Here is a 23008-nt window from a genome sequence, read left to right as displayed (position 1 = left end):
AGAGAAGAGAGAGAGAGAGAGAGAAGGAGAAGAGAGAGAGAGGAGAGAGAGAGAGAGAGAGAGAAAGAGAGAGAGAGAGAAAGAGAGAGAGAGAGAAAGAGAGAGAGAGAAAGAGAGAGAGAGAAAGAGAGAGAGAGAGAAAGAGAGAGAAAGAGAGAGAAAGAGAGAGAAAGAGAGAGAAAGAGAGAGAGAAAGAGAAAGAGAGAAAGAGAAAAAGAAAGAGAGAGAGACCCCAAGGCTCACCTGATGCACAGAAGTTTATCAACCTGCTTCCAGCACTGTCTGTTGCAGACAGGAAGTCTTTGGCTTGCTTTCCCTGGGCCAAGGAGGCGGCTCCGCCCCTTTACACGCCTTCCGGCGCCTCCCAATTACTCCACGAGGTGTTTGGTCACCTCAAACATGGCCGCCCCCATGCTGGAAACACGAGGCTACGCCAATATGGCGGCCTCGTGCGATCTGCAGGAAAATGGCGGCCTGTGTAGGATAGCGGTGGCTTGCATGTGGCCTGCGGGACGTGTGCATTCGGCCTGCGGAAGTGCCTCGGCCTGCGGGAGGCTGTGTGGCCTGTGGAAGTGACCGGCTTTCTGGAGCGAACTGTGGCTGCAGTAACTCAGGCATAGGCATCGGCCTGTGTACACACTAGACCGGTAGGATACCTCTATACCTCAATATTAATGCCTTTTAGTAGTCTGCCACTGACTTCAGTCACCCTTACAGTCATATAGTGACTTTAGATAGTCAGCTCCCAAACCAAGCCTCCTGGTTTCTATTCACAAAAATCACTCAAATTGGGGGATCTGTGACCCGATATAGGATAGAGGGGAGACCCAGAAAACCGAGTGTCCGACCATCCCAGAGAGGGGCCCGCATCCACCAACAACCCGACAGGGGGAGAGGGGGAACATTCTACTCACCATACCAGAACCAGGCGGGCGCCAACTCCTGACAGAACCCCTCTCCACCGGGGTGGGGGGGCTGTCAACCAATACGGACACCGTGACTCTGTTGGTCATTGGCGTCCAGGCGAGACGTTTAACTCGCAGGGTCAGTCCCCGTCCAGTGGGACTATGTCGCGGCCGACCCAGCGCGGAGCTATGGCCTGCACGCGCTCGTAGGCTGAACTGGGGTGACCACTGGATCTCAACATCCAGCCCGTCGCCCAGTTCCAGCTTTCTTGCTTGAAGATCTCACAGGAACACTGGAGAAAAAAAATGGATTTTTGTAAAATCTTACCGTAAAATCCTTTTCTCTTAGCTCATCGACAGACGTAGTCCTCGGTGATACACCACCTTCGGGTTATGTTACCTCCGCAGGAGCAGGACTAGACAGGAAATTAAAAAGCTCTGGCCACACCCTAGGGGCAGTCCCAGAGGGTATATCCTCTCTCTCTCTGCCTCAGCAAATCAGTTATGTGAAAAAGCAGTGCTTAGAGAATTTAACCCAACCCAACTCCAAAACAGAGGGGCGGGGACTACGTCTGTCGATGAGCTAAGAGAAAAGGATTTTACGGTAAGATTTTACAAAAATCCATTTTTCTCTAGCGCTCATCGACAGACGTAGTCCTCGGTGATACACCACCTTCGGGACGTCCCAGAGCAGTATCACAACTGAGGGGTGGGAAAATGGAAATCAAATCCCAATCTAGAAGGCCCAACCGGTGCCAACTAGAAGTTTACACTGCTCATCCTTAATGATGAGACTCAACAAAAAAATTTTCAAACAGAAAAAAACCCTCGAGGTAGACCACCGGTCTCCTCAAATTGCGGCCTGCAAAACCTTGCGGCCAAATGAGGCATCCGCCGATGCCGTCACATCAATTTTATAGAATTTTGTAAAGGTATGTACCGACGACCAGGTGGCCGCCTTACATACCTGGACCACTGACGCCTGATGGCGAAAGGCCCAGGAAGTACTGAGCGCTCGAGTGGAGTGCGCCCTAACAGGGAACGGAGGACTCTGACCCTTAATAGAATAAGCCTGTACCACCGTTTGTCTAATCCATTTGGCAATGGTCGCGGCAGATGCAGGCAAACCCTTTCTGGGGCCATCCGTGATCACAAAAAGTGAATCCGTCTTACGGAATGATTCCGTAGCTTTCAGGTATACCCTGATTGCCCGAACCACATCTAAGGAATGCAACGCATGTTCCCGATGATGCTTGGGCTGAGGACACAAGGAAGGTAGTACAATATCTTCATTCAGATGAAAATCTGAAACCACCTTGGGAAGAAAAGATGGTTTAGGATGAAGTACTACCTTATCCCTATGAATCACTAGGTATGGTGACTGGCATGATAATGCAGCCAGTTCTGACACCCTGCGAGCAGAATAGCCACCAAGAAGGCCACCTTCTGGGATAAAGTAAGCAAGGGAATCTCCCTGATGTTTTCAAAGGGAGGTTTCTGTAGAACCGACAAAACCAAATTAAGATCCCAGGGCGGTAAGGGCACGCGGACTGGAGGAGCCAGGTGCCGCACCCCCTGGATGAAATTCCGCACCAAGGATTTGGTAGCTAAAGGCTTCTGAAAGAAGATTGCTAATGCTGAAACTTGACCCTTGATGGTGCTCAAGGCTAGCTTCTGCTCAACCCCTTGTTGCAAAAAGGCCAATATTCGAGTTACCGAATAGGTACGTGGAGGAAATCCTAAAGATTCGCACCACGCAATATAAGTCTTCCATGTGTGATAATAGACTTTGCTGGAAGTCGCTTTCCTTGCTTTTATAAGGGTAGGAATGACTGAAGCTGACAAACCTCTGTCCTTCAGTACTTGGGTCTCAATGGCCAGGCCATTAAACCCAGCGACTGTAAAGCATGATGGTAATTTGGTCCTTGAGACCACAGACACTCCCTGAGACGAAGTTCCCACGGAACGTCTACGACTAACATGTCCAAGTCGGCCAGGCCGGCTAGAGGAGGCCAGCCTAGAATTTCTAGGACCACTGGCGCTGACTGGATCTGAACCAGGCGTCCCTAGAGGTATCTGGCCCCGACCATCCGAGAAAGTCTGGTCGTTTTCTGTTCCCACACATTTATCAGATACCTGATAGTTATCAGGAAAGGTGATCTTTTCTGGTTGAACCTCAGGGACCGAAGTCACCCGACTAGAGGCTACTTGGCCTATCTGGTCAACCAGATCCGATTCCTGTGAGGTATCGGGACTAATCTTAGGAAAAGGTAAAGGAAAAGATCTATTCAGGGAACGGTAATTACCGCTTCCTGTAGTACTTAAATGTTGGAAGGGAAGAATCGCACCGGTAGTAGTGGTTGATGCTCGATCTAATGTCCTGAATACCGGTGAAAACGTCCCCCCACCCTGAAACCGGGTGGGGGCGCACCTTCAAGCTGTGTACTCCTTTGCTTCGGGTTTGGCTGGGTTGGTCCTTTGCTTGTCCGACCAGCCCTTCTTGAACCCTCCTGGAGGAGTCTTGCCTTTCCCGCTAGTACCAGCCAGGCGCCCTTTATGGGCGGTAAAGAAAGGTCCTCGCTTGTTGCGAGGTCCCTTAGCTTTAGCAGCCTGTGGCAAAAAAGTGCTCTTGCCCCCAGTGGCATCCTTAATGATTTCATCTAGGTTGGCCCCAAATAGACGATTCCCCTGAAAGGGGAGATTTGTCAAGGTCTTCTTGGAACCTAGGTCAGCTGACCAGCATTTTAACCACAGCACACGTCTGAGGATCACCGCTGTCTTAGATGCATGCCCTAATAAGGGAGTAGTGTCCAAGGCTGCGTCACAGATAAACTGTAGCCCTTGTATAATCTGTTCCATCAAATCAGATGTCTCCTGGGGAATATCTTTTCCCCTAAGATCTTGGCGTACCATTTTCGCCCATTCCGTAAGTGTCTGGGAAACTAGACCAATAACAATTACTGGTCTAAATGCTGACCCTATCAGAGAGAAGATGGTGCGGGACTCTGCTTCCATCTTTCGATCCACCGGATCCTTAAAGGACGAAGTGTCCTCCACTGGAATAACCGTGGCTTTATTCAGCCTGGCAATAGGCGGATCCACGACTGGTGGTACCGTCCATTTCTTAATGATGGATTCCTCAAACGGATAGCGTCTAGCAATACGCTTGGAAATAGTAAAGGTACGTTTAGAATGCTCCCATTCTCCTTTAATCTGATTACCGAAACATTTAGGTACAGGAAAAGCCTTCATCGTCTTGATGGGCTTATTAGTACCAAAAGGAATCTCTGTTTCAGTTGCCTCTGCCGGTAAAGCCTCAAGTTTTAAGGTTTCCTGCACTGCCACAACTAGTGCGTCCACCAATGCTTCTTCCTGAATAATAGCAGGAGAAGAAGCGTCCTCCTCACTGTCTGAGGGGGCTTTACCTGGGATAACAGCCCTTGCAGAGGAACCTGCAACTGCCGTGACCACCTCTGAATCTGAGTCAGAGGTGTCAGATTGTATAGGGGTAGGCGGGGGTCACTTCCTTGACCCCCGTCCCTGACAGGCCGCCTCCACCCGAGCCACCATAGACTCCAAAATTGCTGTAAATGACTCTATACTCTGTGCACCGGCGGGTCCCGTGGCCCCCTCGAGGGAAACAGGTGGGGGAATATGTGTGGCAGGGTCCATGATAACTCCAGTTACTTCCTGGATAATATAATTCAAAAATAAAATTTTTTTTTTTTTTTTTTCGACCCCCAGCGCCACAAAAGCCCCTTAGTGTTACCTGCTAGGGATCCCTATCGATCGAGAGAGAGAGAGAGAGATAGACCCCCAGGCTCACCACTTGATGCTCAGAGTTTAACTGCAACAGGTTACAGCGCTGTCTTAACAAACAGGAAGTCTTTTGGCTGGCTGCCCAGGAAGAAAGGAGGCGGCTCCGCCCCTCTGTACGCCTTCCGGCGCCTCCCCCAAGCTCCACGAGGTGTTTGGATCACCTCAAACATGGCCGCCCCCATGCTGGAGACACGAGGCTCCGCCAAAATGGCGGCTCGTGCGATCCAGCAAAAAAAAAATGGCGGCGGCCCGTACTGAATAGCGGTGTGCTGCAGGGCACACAACACTCTCACTGCATGGGGATATGGCGTGGTTGGCGGTACCGGCCCTGGCGGACCGCATGGCCGTTCGGGAGGCCTGCTAATAGCTGGAGATCTGATTAGGAAGGCAGTCTACATGTCCGTGGCTTCTGACTGGTAGGTAGCTTATTCTTAACCCATAAGATTCCCAGAATGCCACAGATTACATCTTTAAGACATGTATACAATTAGATTGTTAGCTCCCAAACCAAGCCTCCTGGCTTTTTTGCACACATAAAATCACACTCAAAATAGGAGGATCTGTGTCATGTTGTAGGATAGAAAACTCTATCTTACCATACAGAGAGGGGCCCGCGTTCACCACAACACCCGTCAGGGGGAAAGGGGGAACATACTACTCACCATACCGGAACCAGGCGGGCACCAACTCCTGACAGTACCCCTCTCCACCGGGGCGGGAGGGCTGTCGACCGATACGGACGCCGTGACTCATGGTCTTTGGCGTTTCGGCGAGACATTTAACTCGCGTGGACAGTCCTTTAATGGGACTTTGTCGCGGCCGACCCAGCGCGGAGCTATGGCCTGCACGCGCTCGTAGGCTGAACTGGGGTGACCACCGGATCTCAACATCCAGCCCGTCGCCCAGTTCAGCTTTCTTGCTTGAAGATCTCACAGGAACACTGGAGAAAAAGGCTGTCTAAAAAAAAATCCTTTAAGAAAAAATTCTTGCCAGGACCTAAGATCCCAGCAAGGTGTCTAGGTCCTTACTCCTAACTAGACAGAAAATAACTGATTTGCTGAGGCAGAGAGAGAGAGGATATACCCTCTGGGACTGCCCCTAGGGTGTGGCCAGAGCTTTTTAATTTCCTGTCTAGTCCTGCTCCTGCGGAGGTAACATAACCCGAAGGTGGTGTATCACCGAGGACTACGTCTGTCGATGAGCGCTAGAGAAAAGCTGTCTAAAAAAAATCTAAGAAAAAAATCCTGCCAGGACCGAAGATCCTAGCAAGGCATCTAGGTCCTTACTCCTAACTAGACAGAAAAAAACTGATTTGCTGTAGCAGGAAGTGAGAGGATATACCCTCTGGGACTGCCCCTAGGGTGTGGCCAGAACGTTTTCTTTCCTGTCTAGTCCTACTCCTGTAGAGGGCAGTATAACCCGAGTTGTTATTAATCAATGAGGACTACGTCTGTCAATGAGCGACAGAGAAATCCCATTTTCCTGATCATATAGTGCACGTTACAGGCTAGTCCTTTCAGCTGGGATGTCCAAAAGCAGGCCAACTTAAGGATAAGCAACATGGCAAATCTTGTCAAGGGGTCCACACAAGTCTTGGAAGGCTCAACGTAGCAGCCTGTAGCACCTTATGTCTGAGACTGGCATGAGACTGGCATCAGAAGAGGTGTAAACCTGAGAGAATAGTATTGTCAGATCTGTTGGAATGTGCCCCCTACAGGAAAGGGAAGCCCCCTTTCCTTCATACCATAGGCCTTGACAACTCCTCTCACCCACCTAGAAATGGTGATTGAGATGCAAGAGAACTATGCGTGGGCCTTTAGGAAAACTAAGGGTTCATTTCCAAAAGAGCAGTAGTGGAAAGGTAAAGCCACAGATCGCCCACATATAGGCAGTGTAGTACTTGTTCCTTCGGATGCTTAAAGGCTAGACATAAGGACAATAACCTGCATAAGGTGGATATCAGAAACTATCCTGGGAAGAGAAGAGGCCATGGCTTTAAAACAACTTGTCACAGGTAATACCAAGAAAGGTTAGTTACAAAAAAAGGGCTGCGAATTCAGAGACTCACCTTGCAGGTGTGCCATCAACCAGAAAGGCTACCTTGCATGAAAGATTGAATATCCTGCTGGATAGGCCCAAACAGATTTTTTTTAAATACAAAAGAATCATATTGAGACCCCAAGGTGTCTTTCCTTCGAGAAGGAAAGTCTACATTAGAGAGGCCTCAGATGTCTCTTAAAACAAGGGTCAAGGCAGAGATTTTTCCCTTGGTACTCAAAACTAGATTTTCTCCAAACCAAGAAAACCCCAAAGACTTTATATGACCAATTGAAAGCTTGCTGTGATTTACATTCCTTGCTTTGCACCAAGCAAAGGCGTCCAGGTACAATAGACCTGGAGAGAAGTCACAAAAATTAAAGAGGCTGCTGTCCTTCAGGGCTGGCTTCAAGCCAGTGATCAAGCAGCAAAAGTTTGACCCTTGACAAAGAGTACCAGGTCCTGTTGGGTCAATTTGGTATGGGAAACCTGGATGATACCCTCCATTTTAAGGGGAGGGTAGACAAAAGCTCTATATTCAAAAGTGGTGCCATGCTCCAGTTTCCCTTTAAATCTGTTTGCATAGAAATGTTAAGAAACAGCACATCAAACCATACATAACATTAACAAAACAATGCATCAAACCATAAAGTGTCCTTTGGTATGAATTTGCTTGCATATGCTGTCTCATAGGCTCGTGTTCACATATCCAAATGCTTCCTTATGGGCCATACACACTAAGATTTTCTGAAGACTTTTTCCTTTAGATTTACCAAAACCATATAATATGAGGTCAAACCTAAACACTTTCAATTTGTATGCAATCTGGCAGGCCCTTGCACTACATAGAAAAGGTAAATCTGAAGGAAAAAGTCTTCAGAAAATCTTATATAGTGTGTATGGCCCTTTAGTGTTCACTATGTGCTCCAATCAATCATCCCCCCCCCCCATCCGATGCACCCGCAAGACCCTCCCAATGGTCTATATGTGTTTTTTTTCCCCTCTGGGGATCCATTTTAGGCTATGGCACTCTTCGCTGGCAATTTCGAGATTAGAATCCTCCGACTTCTCTCCATACACCCAAATCATAAAGAGAAAGCTGGACAGTGTTTTTATCTTAAAAAAGAAGGCCCCCTCCTAGGACGCGGCGCCTTATACTTGATCGGGGGGAGAAGAGTACTCTTACCCCCTGGGATACCTTTGATCATCTCATCCAGAGGATCCAAACAGCCTCTCCCCTGTGAACGGAAGATCAGTCAAGGCCTTTTGGAGGCCTGGTCAGCAGACCAGCTTTTAAGCCACACCATGCGCCTAATAGCAATCCCCACTGCCGACGCCCTGGCCACCAACATCGCTAAATCCAGGGACATATCACAAATGAACACCAAAGCTTGATCCAACTGATCCAGTAGCTCCAGCACTGCAGGGTAGATCTGTTCAGCTACCAAGTTTAAGTAACTTAACCCATTCAGTAGCTGTCTGCGCCACCAGAATGTTTAAAGGTAGTCTTTAAAATTGACCTCATCACATGGAGATAGCAGACAAGGACTCCACCTGTCTATCCACTGGGTCTGGAAAAGTCGGCGACTATTCCACCAGTACCAGAGTAGTTTTATTCAACCTGGAAACCGGGTGATCCACCTTTGGCAGTAGAGTCCACCTATTGAACACTGCCTCCGCAAAAGGGGTAATGGCATGCAAACCACTTGGGCATCACTAGCATAGGCTTATTGCACCGCCATTGTTTATCCACAATATTGTGAAATTCTGGACAAGGGAACACCTTGCCTGATTTACAGGATTTGCGGGAGCCAAAAGACAACTGCGTACCCGGCGCTGTGGAGTCAGCCAATTTTAAAGTTTCCCGCACTGAAACTAAGTGCTTCCACCAATGCACGTTCCCACGCGGCTGCTGACTGGTCCTCTTCACCATCAGAATGCGAATACATCGACCCCCCTCAGGGTGAGCTACGTCTGCAGCGGCTACATCTGCCTCAGAGTCCAAGGACCCCGCTTGATGGAGGCGAAAGCAGAGGGCGTTTGCGGCTGGTAAAAAACTTAAGACAAAATCCACCTTAGACAGATTTTGAAGGAAAAAAAAAAACACTGCAATTTCAGGCCGAGACTGACCCAGAAGGTTCCACAGCCGCTCCCGGGGGGTCTGCAGGTGAAAATGTATCCTGGGACTCCATGTTACACTGATTTTAAAATTAAAGCAGTGTCCCTTTAAGAACCGCCAAAATGCGATCCCACCGCAACAGAGGACCCTCAATCCCTGACTAATAGAACTAAGAGTGGATGAGGTAAAAAAACATGGAATCCCAGAAAAACTTTACCAGACCGTTCAGGAGACTGCCAGTATGTGCTTATGCAATAAAGTCAAAAGTGACAATGACTGCACAGGAAGAGGAAAAAGAAACTGCCTCTACATTTAAAAAAGCCATGCCTCACGCCTGTCCAGCTTGTGGACCTCAGGAAAATGGTTACTCAATGCATTCACAATTGGGAACTATAGAAATGGCTGTCCATGCAATTCAATGAGAAACCTACATCCACAGCACAATAGCAGCCCCCCACTACGCACCATGTGGTCTCCAGGACCCCCAAAAGGGGTCTCAGAACAGTAGGCATCAGACGTGCCCCAAACAAGGACCCCCCTATCACAGGGGAATGGAGGGAGCCCCTTGGGTCTGAATATTCCATGGGGTGGGGGAGGCCCACGTCCACTCTGAGACCGTCAGAGGTTTTGGGGGGGGGGGGGGGGGGGACACAATCTACTCACCATACCAGGTGGGAGCCACACCAAAACCGAACACGTCCCACCTGGGATTGGGGAGCTGCGACAGGTCGTCGCTTCCCAGGCAGCAAGACTGTCCGCTCGATTATGCGGATAGAATGTGGGGTTAAGCCTGCAGGACAGCCCCATAGGAGTGGTTAAATTTTCCTACCTAGTGCCTATTCCTGATAGTCTGAAAAGATGGAGCTGCATCTGTCAAACGATAGAGAAAACTGGATTTTTGTAAGAACTTACTGTAAAATCCTTTTCTCTGAAGTTCAATAGATGCAGCTCTGCTTAATCATAGAATATAGAGTTATGCTCCTCCTACTAGGGATAGGCACTAGAAGGAAAAAAGGCTTGCCCATGCCTATAGGGGCTTTCCCAGCAAGCATAACCCCTCAGGCTCTGCTATACTCCATTGTGTTGCAAGCAGTGACAGAAAAAGACCCATTAACTCAAAAGTAGAGGGGCGGGAACCCGAACCGGACAATCTCAGGAGAGTCGTCCAATGACTCAGACAATTTGTCCCGAGGGGAGGAAAACCCTCACCAAGGCTGAATCCAGAGTCAGGCCTAGGTACTCCAGTCTCAGGAGCGGAGTCCATGCAGATTTCTTTTAAATTGATGTTCCAACCAAACTCTTGTAGAGTTAACAACGACCTCCAGATTCTCCAACAGAACCGAATGAGGGACCGCTCGCAACAGGAGATTGTTCAGTTATCCCAGTACTGCAATCCCCCTCCGGCGCAGCATTGCTAAAACCGGAGCCAGAACCTTGGTAAACATCCTGGGAGAGGAGGCGAGAACAAAGGGTAACGCCACAAATTGATACTGCTGCTCTGCTACCGCAAAGCGAAGAAACCGCTGGTGTCCAGCATAGATCGGGATGTCCACTACCCTACGGATAGACTCCATCCGAAAGCAATGTACCCGCACAAAGCAGTTCAGGGCTTTGAGATCTAGAATGGGGGGCACCTTTCCTTCTTTTCTGAACATAGTGAACAGGTTTGAATAAAACCCCTGAAAGAGTTCTGAAGCTGGAACCGGCACAATCACCCCTTGCGACAGCAAGTCATGTCCAGAGAGGCTCCAACTAGCTTCTCCCCCGTAAAAGGAAGATAAGCCTGGTCAGCTGACCAGCATTTCAGACATATCAGGCATCTAATAGCAACCCCCACTGCTGAAGTCCTGGCCAACAATAAGGCCAAGTCCAGGGACGTATCACATGAACACCAGGGCTTGGACCAACTGGTCTAACAGTTCCAGAACCGCAGGGGGAAGCGTTCTCGTTTCCAAGTTACTCTTCAGCAAATTCACCCATTCAGTAGTAGTCTGTGCAATGAGAACGTTCACAAAGTTAGCTTTTAACATGTGACCCGTCACCAAATGTAAATGGTAGGATAAGGATTCTACCCGTCTATCCACGGAATCTGAAAAGGTTGGCGACACTTCCACCGGTACCAAAGTCTTTATTCAACCTGGCTACCGGGAAATGCACCTTCAGTGGTGCAGCCCACCCGGTATCTACAGCCCCCGCAAAGGGATAACCGCTTAGGTACCACCAGCATGTGCTTAATGTGTCGCCATTGTTCATCCACAATAGAGTGAAACAAGTCAGAAAATACTTTACCTGATTTGCAATATTTGCGGGAGCCAAAAGACACCTGTGTACCTGATGCTGTGGGTTCATCAGCCATTTTAAGAGTTTCCCGCACAGAAACAATCAAATTTTCCAAGGCGCGTTATCGTGCGACAGCGGGGAGGAAAGATCCTCTTCACTGTCAGATTGTGAAGACACCGACCCCTCAGGGTGGTCTAGATTCTGACAGTTATTTTTGCACAAAGATTCAGCAGATGGAGGGGAGGATGTTTGTGGCTAGCAGCACCAGAACAAGCCGACTGCAATTTTGACATCAGGCTTTGCAGAAAAACAAAAAAAAAAACGCAATCTCTGGCTGCAACTGCAAGCCGGAGGGTCCCACAGTCATTTCCAGGGGGTCTAACAGGGGATATCCAGGGGACTCCATTTGCAAACAGTGCACTGTCCCATTAAGACCGCAAAAAACACGGTCTCCCCGTTACTGCGGACCCCAAAAACCTGAGCAATGTCTAAATATCGCAGAGCAGGAGAGGGAAACCTACAGGGGACCCCCAGAAACGTTGCTGGTCAGTGTCAAACAAAAGAAAAACAGAAGAAACAGGAAGAGGCAGCAACTCAAGAATAGAAAATGTTGCATGCCAGTCCTGCCTCCGGACCACAAGAAAATGGCTGCTATACATTCTCAATGGGGAATTTCAGAAAATGGCTGCAAACACAAACTAATGGGAATACAGATGTCATGAACCACAGCAAAAGGGTGGCCTCATGTAGTTTGAGACCCCCGAAAGGCAACCAAGGACCCCCCGGCGATCCATCCCCCGCAAATATGTGCTGAAAACTGGCCGCATTACCACCCCCAGGGGGGGAAGCAAGGGGTACACCAGTTAAGCTTCCGGGGTGCCAGGGAACCGAGGGAGCCCCTAAGGTCCAACCATTCCCAGCAATCTCCAGGGGTAGTGTGGGGACAACGACATGTTACTCCCCATACCATGGTACCAGACGGGCACCACTCCGAAACGGGTCACCTCCCACCCGGGATGGGAGTGCTGTTAGCCAAGGGAAGGCTGCGACTCAGGGCGTTCCAGGTCCTCTGCTTCCTGGCGAGATGATCCACTCGCAGGCTAGTCCCCATCCATCGGGGCACTGTTGTGGCGAGGCCTAGTACTTCCCTATAACCTGCTCATGCTCGATGGCCAGGCTGGGAGACCTTAAGGATCTATATTATCCAGTGCGAAAACCACAGCCGGTTGTTGCTTGTACTTCCTCGAATCTTGGTCCTCAGGAATTCACTAGAGAAAAAAAAAAAAAAAAAAAAAAAAAAAAAAAAAAAACTTTCCCTGTTACAGCTAAGACCGAAGTCCCAGCAGGGAACTAGGACCTATCCCTGTCACTAGGAAGAACAAACTGAGTATAGCAGAGCCTGAGGGGTTATGCTTGCTGGGGCAGCCACTATAGGCGTGGACAAGCCTTTAAGCCTAGTGCCTATTCCTAGTGGGAGCAGCATAACCCTATAGTCTGATTAAGCAGAGCTGCGTCTGTCAATGAACGATAGAGAAATAATGAATTTAATTAATTGAATCCATTTTGGAATAAGACTAACATAAATGTGGAAAAATTGGAGCGCTGTGAATTTTTTCTGGATGCACTGTAGCAGCATACAAGTACACCCAAACAGTCAGTGCCCAAAAAGTACTCCCCACACTGCACTCAACTAAGCTGGAACATCCTTGCACAACAGATTATCTTACACCAGTGCTGACTTCTCCAGTAAGGCACCCTGCTGCCTGAGTGATACTGCCTCAATATGGAGATGTGTCCCTGTGTTAGGAGTGTAAAATTACCTCCCTGGGCTCCTCTTCAAATACTCACTAGGCCTTGTGATCCCTCCCTGTGAATGCACCTTCAACTGTCAAGAGGAAGAGCTGGCCTTTATATTGTTAGTTGAAGTGTTAAGAACCTGTGACCACAAAAGTACAACTTCAAGACTCATGGAGTGCCTTCTATGCTCACTATATACTTTCTGATTTGTTATAGAGCTTGCCTTCATTAATCTCCTGATGAAGCAGTAAAAGCAACACGAAATGTGTTTAGTGAAGCTGCCATTATCTGGCAGCAGATATGAACATGACTATAAGTAGCTATAAATACAAACTGATATTTGGAGAGGGGGGCGCTTGTGATTGAGGATATGCATTCTGTTCAACTTGAAGATATGCATTCTGTTCAACTTGAGCATGTAGATCTTTTAGATGCTTCTTGGCTGTTTACATTCAAGTTTTTAATGAACTTTAATAACCAATGCCTAGACTTACTGGTAACCGTGTTTCTATCACCTTCCAGGATGGCAACATCTGAGACGCTCCTCCCTACATGAAACAACCCGTTTACAGCCGCTTCAAAATCCTCACCCTTCCCCTTGTCCCTTAGTTGTAAAAAAAAATTCTGCCAACCGGCCCACAAGGGGTATAAATTCACTTAGGTACTCACCACCTATTCACATTCTTTCCTCTCCCCTTAACTGGGAGCGAAATAGGCTTGTCCTGGAAGGTTTGTAGAAAAATGGATTTTTGTAAAATCTTACCGTAAAATCCTTTTCTCTTAAGCTCATTGACAGACGCAGTCTTCTTGATTAATATCAAATAGGGTTATAATGCCCTCTACAGGAGTAGGACTAGGCGGAAGGAAAAACATTCTGGCCACACCTTAGGGGCAGTCCCAGAGGGTATATCCTCCCTCTGCTCCAGGAAGTCAGTTATGTCACAAAGCAGTGTTAGAGAATTTAACCCAACCCAACTTAAAAACAGAGGGGGGTACTGCGTCTGTCAATGAGCTTAAGAGAAAAGGATTTTACGGTAAGATTTTACAAAAATCCATTTTTCTCTGTCGCTCATTGACAGACGCAGTCTTCTTGATTAATATCAAATAGGGACGTCCCAAAGCAGTGCCACAAATGAGGGGTGGGATAACAGAAATCTAATTTTAAATCCAGAAGGCCCAATCGGTGCCGACTAGAAGTCTTAAAGGCTCAAACCAAAGGATGAGACTCAACTGAAAATCCAACTGAAAAAAAAAAAAACCCTCGAGGTAGACCAACGGTCTCCTCAAATTACGGCCTGCAGAACCTTGCGGCCAAAAGAGGCATCCGCCGATGCCATCACATCAACTTTATAACATTTTTTAAAGGTATGAACCGACGACCAGGTAGCCGCCTTGCAAACCTGGACCACTGACGCCTGATGGCGGAAGGCCCAGGAAGCACTAAGCGCCCGAGTGGAGTGCGCCTTAACAGGGAATGGAGGATTCCGACCCTTAATCGAATAAGCCTGTACCACCGTCTGTCTAATCCATTTGGAGATAGTCACGGCAGATGCAGGCAACCCCTTTTTGGGGCCATCCGTGATCACAAAAAGTATATCCGTTTTACGAAACGAGTCCGTAGTTTTCAGGTATACCCTGATTGCCCGAACCACATCCAAGGAATGTAACGCAAACTCCCGAGGATGACTGGGCTTAGGACATAGGGAAGGCAATACAATGTCCTCATTCAGATGAAACTCTGAAACCACTTTAGGAAGAAAGGATGGATTCGGACGAAGAACAACCTTATCCCTATGAACCACCAGATATGGGGGACGACAAGATAATGCGGCCAGTTCTGACACCCTGCGTGCAGAAGTGATAGCCACCAAGAAGGCCACCTTCTGGGATAACGTATGCAAGGGAATCTCCCCAATATCTTCAAAGGGAGGTTTCTGAAGAACCCGACAACACTAAAATTAAGATCCCATGGTGGTAAGGGTGCGCGCACTGGCGGAGCCAGGTGTCGCACCCCCTGGATGAAATTCCTCACCAAGGAATGAGTGGCCAAAGGTTTCTGAAAGAAGATTGCTAATGCTGAAACCTGACCCTTGATAGTGCTCAAGGACAATTTCTGCTCAACTCCCTGTTGCAGAAAGGCCAAGATTAGGGTCACCGAATAGGTACGTGGGGGAAATCAAAGATTCACACCACGCAATATAAGACCTCCATGTGCGATAATAGACTTTGTCCTTCAGTACCCGAGTCTCAATGGCCAGGCCGTTGAAGCCAGCTATTGTAAAGCAAGATGGAAGATCCGTCCGCGAGACAGCAGATCCTCCTTGAGAAGAAGTCTCCAAGGAGCGTCCGCGACTAGCCTCACCAAGTCGACATCCCAGGCTCAACGAGGTCCATCCGGAGTTACCAGGATAACTGGAATTCCCTCCACCTCTATTCTGCGAGGAAGTTCCCGCAGAAACGAGAGGATGGAAAGCATACCGTAGCGGATACTGCCCAAACAGGGCGATCAGCGCGCCTTTTGCATCCACTAGAGGATCGCGGGCGCGTGCTACAAACCTCCGCACCTTCCTGTTGAGCCGAGATGCCAACAGATCCACATCCAGGGTGCCCCAATGAAGGCACAGCTGGTGAAAATACCCCTGGATGAAGGGACCCTACCCCTTAATCCAGAGTCTGATGGATGAGATAATCTGCCTGCCAATCCTCTAGGTGATTGACCTAAGCCACAGCCATGGCATTGTCCAACTGGATCCGAACCGGGCTGCCCTGGAGCTGCTCGGTCCAGTAAATCACACAGTCTGATCATTCTCTGTTCCCACACATTTATCGGAAACCTGGATACTATCGGAAGGAGTGACTTCCCCTGGGTGAGCATTGGAGACCGAAGCCACCAGACCAGAGACTCCCTGGTCCGCTTGCTCAACCGGATCCGATTGTCCAGGGAATCAGGATCCCGATTCCATTAGAAAGGAATCTCCCTTAGAAGAATTCTCCTGGAGGGAACTGGAAACGATCTTTGAAAAAAGTGAAGAAAATGTTCTGCTCAAGGAACGGGAACTACCGCTCCCTGTAGCATACGAATGTTGGAAGGGAAGAAGCGCACCTGTAGAAGGGATCGAAACTCGATCTTGAATCCCAACCGTACGGCCTCCTGAACCCCTTTGTCCGGGATTCAGGAAAGTCATGGATCTGGAAACCGGTGAAGACGTCCCCCACCCCAGAGATGGGTGGGGGCGTACCTTCAGGCTGTATTGGTTTTATCTTCAGGTTTGGCTGAGCCGGACTTTTGTTTCCCCGACCAGCGTCCTTTAAAACCCCCTGAAGGAGCTTTGCCCTTCTCGCTCACCCCAGCGGAGCGAACAAACCTTTTATGAGCGTAAAAGGAAGGTCCTCGTCTATTACGAGGTCCTTTACCCTTAGCAGTCTGTGGCAAAAAAAGCGCTTTTACCCCCAGTGAGATCCTTTATAATCTCATCTAGAGTGGCCCCAAACAGGCGATCCTCCTGAAAAGGGAGATTAGCCAAGGCTTTCTTGGAACCTTGATCCGCCGACCAGCACTTTAACCACAACACGCGTCTGAGGACTACTGCTGACATAGACGCATGCCCTAACAAGGGAGTTGCGTCCAAAGCGGCGTCACAGATGAACTGTAGTCCCTGTATGATCTGCTCCATCAAATCGGATGCTGCCGGGGGGATACCTCTCCCCTTTAAGTCCCGGCGTACAACTTGGCCCATTCTGTCAAAGTTTGTGAAACTAAACCAATGGCCACCACTGGCCTAAAGGCTGATCCCATCAGGGAAAAAACACAGAGCGGGATTCGGCTTCCACCTTCCGATCCACCGGATCCTTAAAGGACGGAGCGTCCTCCAACAGGATAACAGTGGCTTTATTTAATCTGGAAATCGGTGGGTCCACCACTGGTGGTACCGTCCATTTTTTAATGAGGGATTCCTCAAATGTATAGCGCCTAGCAATGCGTTTGGAAATAGCAAGAGTACGTTTGGGATGATCCCATTCCTCCTTAATCTTATTACCAAAGCATTTGGGTAAGGGAAAAACCTTCACCATCTTGGTAGGCTTACTAGTACCAAAGGGAATTTCCGTCTCGGTTACCTCTGCCGGTGTAACCTCCAATCTTAAGGTTTCCTGGACAGCTACAACTAGTGTGTCCACCAACGCTTCTTCTTGCGCTATGGCGGAGGCAGAAACGTCCTCCACTGTCTGAGGAGACATTACCTCAGACCACAGCCCCAGAGGAGGGACCTGCAGCTGCAGTGACCAGCTCAGAATCCGAATCTGAAGTATCAGATGAAATAGGGGTAGGCGGGGGTCGCTTTCTTGACCCCCGTCCCTGACAGGCCACCTCCACCCGGGATACCAAAGACTCCAAAACTGTAGATAATGCATCAATTACAAGTGGGGTACTGGAGGGCCCTGCGGCCACCTCGAGGGGATCAGGTGGGGATACATGTGTGGCAGGGTCCATGATTATACAAGACACTTGCCAGCAAACAAAAAAAATAATTGCAAAGAAAAAAAAAACTTTTTCGTTGTAATCCCCCAGCGCAACAGCGCCCCTCAGTGTACCTGTTCCGGACCCGAGAGAGAGAGACCCCAATGCTCACCACCTGATGCACAGAAGTTTTATCCACCTGCTCTCAGCGCTGTCTTGTTACAGACAGGAAGTCTTAGCACTTTTCCCGGGTAAAGGAGGCGGCTCCGCCCCTTTACACGCCTCTCGGCGCTGCCCTGCTCCTCAAGGTAGCTGGGCGTTTTTTTAAAATGTTTTATGCAGGAGGTGACCAGCGCTATGGAGTTTATAATAAATACAAAAAAAGACCTAAGGTGTAAGCTGCCAACAACCAACCCTGAAAGGGTTAAAAGTGATAAAATTATAAAGAAGGTTGAGACCGGCGCTACCTTTAAAGTGCTAATGTGCCAAATAAATAAATAAATAGTGTATAAGTAAAGTGCTGAAGTGTATTATTTATTTAAAGTGCTCATATTCTGAGTGATAACGGGTTGGGTATTGCAACATTTATCATAAGTGCTAGTGCCAGAAAAAAACTTGAAAAAAGAAACCAAACCCGGTGCTTTTATTCAAAATAATAATGTGTATTACAGTGATAAAGTGTGGAAGTTTACATAAATGACATATACATAAACGGTGCTTATTTTATTGGAAAAAATGACTGTAAATAATCCCTGTTATTATTACGTGCTGTGATCATAAAGTGATGTGAAACTTTCCATATATATGCAAGAAAATGAATAAATTAAATAAATTAGTAAGTCCTCTTTAGTGGAGAAATGAAAAAACAGGTGTTGAACAAAGAAAAAAAAAATAGAGCACGGATTGCAAACACCACTGTAGCCACTAGGTGTCGCACCCGGCCAATATACCACCTGTGTATCGATAGGGACCAATATGGAATCCTGGGGTTCCCTCACCACGGTCTCTCCTCGTCCGGAGTACCTCAGGATATAAAAAGAGAGAGAGAGGGGGACCCCTTGGTGCGATGTATAGTGCCAATCTTTTAAATGGCGAGGTAGTAACTCACGGTTAGGCTGTCCTCGATCAGTAAAGAGTAGCCGGGAAGCTTCCGCGTTCCACGGCCCAAGCTCCAAATACCGGAAGTGACGTAGTGACGTAAGACTCCACCCTACGCGTTTCGTAATGCAACGTCTACTGGAGCGGCGTCAACATATCGGGCTCCCGGTGTTAAATAGCCGCACTGTCTCCTAGGTAACCAAATGGCTTCCGCCGCCATATTGGTGCTCTCGGACCCGAAGCCGGACGGAGGACACCTTTAGCCTCACTGCAATGCCGGCATTTTTGGGAGTGGCAGCTTTCATCATTTCGGGGACAGCCAATACCGATCAAGGTGTGTATGTGAACTTGCGAATCATGCGAAAAAATAAAAATAAAAAAATAGTTTTATTTCAAAAAATTCTTCTCCGCAATGAAAAGGGAAATAAAAACAAAAACTTTATTTAAAAATGGCGACAATGGAACTATCTGATAGCCAGACTAATAACCAATTCCATGGAATATATACCACTTCTCTCTGCAGGCCCATTCTGATATTCAGTGTGCAAAGGGGAACAGCCAAAGGGCATGTCAGAAAGGTTTTCTTAAATAACAGGGTAATACTGGATGGTTAATGATTTAAAATTTGTATATAGAGAGTAAAAAAATTTATATTGATAAAAGTAAAGATGAAAAACAAAAATTATAAAATATGATAAAATAATTTATATTGAGATAATGTCTATTCATTGGAGTTCTTCTGATTTAATGTTCGTGTTGTTGTTGCTTCGGATGTATTCCTAAATGTTTAAACGGGATCAACCATATTATCCAATTTACATATTTTAGTCATGTTGATTTTATATTGATGCTGGATGAGAAGGCTTATTCCTATTCGTCATTAAGCTGAATAAAAATTTCACGCATTTATTTTTTGTTTGATTTTATATTGATGCTGGATGAGAACGCTTATTCCTGTTCCTCTTTATGCTGAATAAAAAATTCCACAAAAAGTTTTCACGTATTTATTTTCCATTTGCACCATGCTGCTTGGCAAAAAATATAAAAAATATATAGTTCAATGGTTTTTAAAATCATTTTTTATATTCAAAATTATATGTTGAGGTTGGACAAAAGGGCTCCTCAGGATTATTGTTCTTTTGTGGTCTTTTTTGAGAGGCAATTTTCTTTCATGTGTGTATATATATATATATATATATATATATATATATATATATACACGTGTAGTGCGGGTGACCCCAAATATATATACAGTTGCTAGATAGAACAATTTATTCCACTAGGAGAAAGTTTTTTTGTGTTTTTTTGCTTATAGCGATTATTTACCGTATGGTGATAATATTTAAAGCAGAAAATATGTTGCTGGGAGTTTGCTTACGGGCAATGTAAAAATATACAATAAAAATGCAGATATGCTTAAAGATGTAAAATACAAATATCCAGGAATTAAAAACCATAGAACGATTATTATGGTTCTCCATAAGAAAAAGATAAAAATAATTTTTTAAAATTATGTAAGAGGTATGAAATTTAATTAATATAGGAAATTGGATAAAAACTTAAAACCTCTAAAAACTTTTTATAAGATGGGAATCCTTTAAAATCCTATTACAAACCTTTTCTTAAAAATTGGGTACTAAAAAGGAAGGATTTTTTTAAAAGGATTTTTTAAAAAGGATTTTTTTAAAAAGGATTTTTTTAAAAAAGGAACTCTTTGAAAAGATAAAAGGTGGAGGGGGGAGGGGGGGGGGGGAAGTTCAAGATAAAGGATAAAATGTATATAAAATTGTGGATTAGATGTCTGTTATAAAACAGTTTAGATCTATATCTACATTCAACCCATCAGGGCGAAGAGATCTCATCAGAAAAATCCACTTAGTTTCGTTTCTTGATATCATCCTTTTCTTGTTTCCTCCTCTCCAATCCCCTTTAATTTTGTCAATTCCATAGAAAATTAAGCCAGATGGGTTTTTTGCATGTTTTTCTTTAAAATGTCTTGAAAGGTTATGTTTGTCGAACCCCTTTTTAATATTTTTTATATGTTCCCTAATTCTTACATATAGGGGACGAGTTGTTCTGCCTATATATTGTAAATGACAGGGGCATTCGATGACATAGGTTACATGTGTACTATTGCAGGTGATGGTTTCCCTTATTTTATACTCTACACCTGTGGTGTGAGATTTAAATCTATCAGTCTTCCTTGGTTGATGTCTATTATTCCTACAAGGAAGGCAGTTCCGACACCTAAAAAAACCATTAATGTTTGTAGGCAATTTTATTGTTTTTGGGGGATTCACCACGTTGTGTACCACCTTGTCTCTCAGTGTAGGTGCTCTCCTGTATACAAAGGATGGTTTATTAGGCAAAATTTTCTTGAGTGTCCTGTCCGCTGTAAGAATGGGCCAATATTTCTTGATTATTTTCTCCACATCTTTATGCTGCCTATTATAGCCAGTAATAAAGGCAAATTCATGTTTGTTATGTTTGGCTTTTTTCCTCCCATTTTCTTTTATCAGATCCTTTCTATCAGTGTTCTTTATCATGTTCTTTAAAATTTCCAGGTTTTTCTTTTTGTATCCTTTTTCCACAAACCTTTGTATAAGGGCATCTGCTTGTGTGTTAAAATCTTGAATATTACTGCAGTTTCTCCGTATGCGTAATAGTTGCCCTTTCGGGATGTTGCCCAACCACTGTGGGTGGTGGCAGCTTCTAATTGGAATATATCCATTCTTGTCTGTTTTTTTAAAAAAGGTCTTACTCGCCAATTTCCCATCCTGTTTAAAAAGTTCCAAATCTAAAAAAGCCACTTTACGGTTATCCCAATTTCCTGTAAACGTAATTCCATAAGCATTTGCGCTGATTTCATCAAAAAAGTTTTGTAATGATTCCATATCTCCTCTCCATATCAGAATAATATCATCTATATACCTCTGGTAATACTTTAAATTTGGCCTTTCCACACTGAAAACTTGCTCCTCTTCCCATTTTTGCATGAAGATATTAGCAACGCTGGGGGCATACTTTGCCCCCATAGCTACTCCTTTTGTTTGGCCATAGTATCTTCCTTTATACCAGAAGTAATTTTCGTTTTTTTAAAATGGCCGCCCCCCATGCAGGAGACATGAGGCTACGCCAAAATGGCGACCTGCGGGAGATGGCGGTGGCCTGTCACCTATGGGAAGATGGCGGCGGCCTGTCACCTATGGGAAGATGGCGGCGGCCTGCTGCAATGTGCGGCCTGCGGAGGATGGTATAGGCCTGCGGGAGGTGTGGGAGGATGGCGACCTGCGGATGGCGGTAATCTAGGCCCAGGCATCGGCCTGTATTGCAGCCTTATGATCAGGTAGGATCTATCCCCCATACATGGCCATCATTCACAGTAATGCCAGCCACTGACTTCAGTCATGGTCCTTAAACAGTGCACCCTCATACAGTGACCTTAGTCAGCTCCCAAACCAAGCCTCCTGGTTTCTTATACACAAAATCACACTCAAATGGGGGATTTGTAACACCTGTTATAGGATAGTGACCATCCCAGGGAGGGGCCCGCGTCCACCAACACACCCGTAGGGGGAGAGGGGGAACATTCTACTCACCATACCGGAACCAGGCGGGCGCCAACTCCTGACAGAACCCCTCTCCACCGAAGTGGGGGGGCTGTCTACCAATACGGACGCTGTGACTCAGTTTCCAACTGGTCGTTGGCGTCCAGGCGAGACGTTTAACTCGCAGGGTCAGTCCCTGTCCAGTGGGACTATGTCGCGGCCGACCCAGCGCGGAGCTAGGGCCTGCACGCGCTCGCAGGCTGACTGACTGGGGTGACCACTGGATCTCAGCATCCAGCCCGTCGCCCAGTTTCAGTATACTTGCTTGAAGATCTCACAGGAACAACTGGAGAAAAAAGCTGCCTTAAAAAGTTTCTAAAAAAAATCTTGCCAGGACCAAAGATCATAGCAAGGAACTTAGTTTTTTTCTGTCTAGTTAGGAGTAAGGACCTGACTTCCTGGAGCAGAGAGAGAGGATATACCCTCTGGGACTGCCCCTAAGGTGTGGCCAGAATGTTTTTCCTTCTGTCTAGTCCTACTCCTGTAGAGGGCAGTATAACCCTATTTGATATTAATCAAGAAGACTGCATCTGTCAATGAGCGACAGAGAAACACAGTTACTGGTAAGTCAAACTGCTGGTTCTCTCCTCTCACCTTCTAGGACTGCAACACCTGAGAGGATAATCAAGTAATCGCAGGTCTGCCTTAAGGTGGGACCACCGCCTGTAGCAATTTTTGGCCACAGGCTAGGTCTTGCCGTGACTGCCCCTCTACTCTGTAGTGCTTCAGGAAGGTGTCTTGGCTGGACCAGGTTTGCTGCCCTGCAAATCTGCTCCCAGGGGGCTCCTGTTTTCACAGCCCAGGAGTTCGCCAGGGCTCTGGTTGAGTGTGCTTTCAACTTAGCTGGTGCAGGAATACCTGAACTCTCGTATGACAGCCATGGCCTGTC

At 46.8% G+C, this 23008-nt stretch overlaps 1 protein-coding gene across 4 annotated transcripts in view; it reads right to left on the bottom strand.

The window, feature by feature from the left end:
- The window catches only part of CPEB1 (cytoplasmic polyadenylation element binding protein 1), a 159342-nt gene that overhangs the window by 50011 nt on the left and 86323 nt on the right, over positions 1–23008 (bottom strand). The gene's annotated exons all lie outside the window — the stretch shown is intronic.

Source organism: Pelophylax lessonae (genome assembly GCF_965119305.1).
Source record: "Pelophylax lessonae genome assembly, chromosome: 4".
Classification (NCBI taxonomy): domain Eukaryota; kingdom Metazoa; phylum Chordata; class Amphibia; order Anura; family Ranidae; genus Pelophylax; species Pelophylax lessonae.
Note: the sequence above shows the minus strand (reverse complement) of the source record. Positions and strands in the feature narration are given on the sequence as shown.